We start from the raw sequence: 3186 nt of genomic DNA, 5'->3' as shown, positions 1-3186 counted from the left end.
AAGAGTTGTATTCATTTCAAGCGGGCCGGATCCGGCCCGCGGCCGTAGTTTGCCCACGGCTGGGTTAGGGCATCCTTTGAGTTTACAGTGAATGGAAGGGAGTGGGGAGGAGGAGAGAAGAGAGAGAGAAACATTGATGTGAGAGAACCACATCAGTTTGTTGCCTCCCGAGTGCACCCCAACCGGGACAGGGAGCCTGCAACCCAGGTTCGTGCCCTTGACCAGAATCGAACCTGCGACCCTTGGGTTCATGGGCTGACACTCTAACCACTGACCAGTGCCAGCCAGGGTGACATTTTTCATTTTTACCGATTTTCTGACAAATTCCCCAAACGCCCCAATTCCCAGTCATAATAATGAACTCAGCGAGCATCAGGGTGTATCTGAGAAAGAGGAAACTGCTATGTCTCCCCTAACCCTTGATTCAATACACATTCCTTACAACATGGAGTGACTGGGGCCAATGGGACCGTGAAGGAGGTTCCCATTCACACATCAGAACAATGTTCTAGTTCCCATTCACACATCAGAACAATGTTCTTCCCTCTGGCAAAGCAGAAGAGAGAGTCGCTGGAGACCAGGGAGACCTGCAGATCCAGACACATGATGCCCAGTGGCCCTGACCCTGACCTGGGCCCCACGGAGGATGTGGCGGGAACTGGAGCTAAAGCGCAGTCCTGATTTAAAAAAAAAAATTATTGATTTCAGAGAAGAAGGGAGAGGGAGAGGGAGAGAGAGAAACATCAATGATGAGAGAGAATCATGGATCAGCCGCCTCCTGCACGCCCCACACTGAGGATGGAGTCCACCACCCCGGCTTGTGCCCTAACCGGGAATCGAACCCTGACCTCCTGGCCCATAGGTTGATGCTCAACCACTGAGGCACGCCGGCCAGGCTGCAGTCCTGATTTGGACGGACTTGACCTTTGTCCGTGACTAGGGGACTCCAGAATGACGCCACCTCTGGCAAACAGAGAAGAGACGTGAACACTTTTATCCTCAAGGAAAAACTCAGAAACGAGCGTTCTCCGGAGAGCGACCGGCAATTCCGAATCCTGCGCATGTAATGAAATATGAGAAATCACTCCAGGTCAGGGTACATGCCCAAGTTTTGGTCTCTATCCCCAGCAGGGGTTTTGCAGAAGGCAGCCATTCGATGATTCTCCCTCATCATTGATGTTTCTCTCTTTCTTTCTCTCCCTTCCTCTCTGAAATCAATAAAAATATATATTATTTAAAAAAATAAAATAACTCAATGAAATCAGAATAGGAAGTGCTCCCCTTAAAACCTGGGGCGTTAAGGATTAAAGACTGAGGCTTTCTAGATCACGGCCCTCTGGGAGGTGCGATGCGGATGGCCTTCCTGCCATGGAAAGACTCAAACCCGCTAGTTGATACCATGGTGCTGCCCAGTGTCATCCTGACAACCCCTCATCTTATCTTACACCAGGCATTTCCCTTCAGCTCTGAGACTTAACAAGTTGGACATATTGCCCTAGCCTGTTTGGTTCAGTGGATAGAGCATCGGCCTGCTACTGAAGGGTCCAGGGTTTGATTCCCATCAAGGGCACATGCCTGGATTGTGGGCTTGATCCCCACTAGAGGGTGTGCAGGAGGCAGTCGATAAATGATTGTCTCTCATCATTAATGTTTCTATCTCTCTCTCCCTTCCTCTCTGAAATCAATAAAAATACATTTTAAAATAAAATAAAAATGATATCAAACTATATGTGTATAATATAATAAGCAATATAGTTGCTCTTTGTCCTATTCCTGGCACAGAGCTCCTAAAAGTCTTGGAAATTCCTGAGCAGTAGGAGTATCTTTTTGTATTCATAAGGATCCAGGCACATCCCCAGTGGGGGGCGTGCAGGAGGCAGCTGATCTTTCTCTCTCATAGATGTTTCTAACTCTCTATCTCTCTCCCTTCCTCTCTGTGGAAAATGAATAAAATATATTTAATAAAAAAAATAAATAAAGGGCCAGAAGGTTGAGAACCACTCCTCTAGGCTCTTCTCCCTGCGAGAGGGAGGGGGAGGGCTGGAGCGGCCATGGGTGGAAATGAAACGAGTGTAATTCAATGCGGCCTCTGGGATGTCTGTGCCTGGATCCCGGCTGGGGAACTCTCGGGGCCTCACATGTGTGCGGGGTTGCGAAGGAAGTGATGTCTTTACCCCTGTGTTAATAGGCACTAATTATCGTATATCAGTAACACCAATTACAGCAGCCATGACCACTGCCCAGTCGGCACTGGGAGGTGTCTGAGTGAGGCACCTATGGGTGAGCATCTTACATTGGGGACTTTTGGTGTTTTCTTTGTAAGCCCATTTGAATGAATGGCTTTTGAGTAAACTGGTTGGAACTTAACAATTTAACTGGATTGACATGTCGATTCCTAGGAAAAGGTTGGGTCTTGGAAAGGGAACTGTGTTTTGCTGGGACTTGGTGAGAAGGGTCCCAGGTTCAGTTCTGGTCAAGGGCATGTATCTTGGTTGCGGGCACATCCCCAGTGGGGAGTGTGCAGGAGGCAGCTGATCGATGTTTCTCCCTCATAGATGTTTCTAACTCTCTATCTCTCTCCCTTCCTCTCTGTGGAAATTCAATAAAATATATTTAATAAAAAATAAAAATAAAATAAAGGGTGGGTTCCTTCCCAGCACTGAGCTTGCATGGAGCTTGCCACTAGGGCAGGGCGGCCTCGGGTGGAAATGAAACGAGTGTGTAATTCAATGCGGCCTCTGGGATGTCTGTACCTGGATCCCGGCTGGGGAACTCTCCGGGCCTCACATGTGTGCGGGGTTGCGAAGGTCGGGGAGCAGGTGCTACATGGGAGGCGGGGCGGAGGGGCGACCGATGCGTCAGGAAGAGGGTGCCGGAGAAGGGGATTGATGGGGTGCGGAGACGATGTAGCATCCGAACAAAGAAACTGGGAGCTGCCTGGGAAATTGATAGCTATCCGATCTGCACCCCGGGGGGTGGGGGGGGCACGTCTATAGAACAACACTGTCTGCCGGTAACAATGTATTAGGTGGTGATGGTCCTTAATGGTGGGGTGTTCTCTACCCACCATGACACGCCATATTTTGAAGGAGACCGGAGAGTTAATTTTTTGGTGCAATGGTAAATGGGATTGCTTTTTTAGTCTCTCTTTCTGCACATTCACTATTGGTGAATAGAAATGTCATA

This window comes from Myotis davidii, unplaced genomic scaffold, assembly GCF_000327345.1.
Source record: "Myotis davidii unplaced genomic scaffold, ASM32734v1 scaffold904, whole genome shotgun sequence".
Classification (NCBI taxonomy): domain Eukaryota; kingdom Metazoa; phylum Chordata; class Mammalia; order Chiroptera; family Vespertilionidae; genus Myotis; species Myotis davidii.
This window is presented reverse-complemented; position numbering follows the sequence as displayed.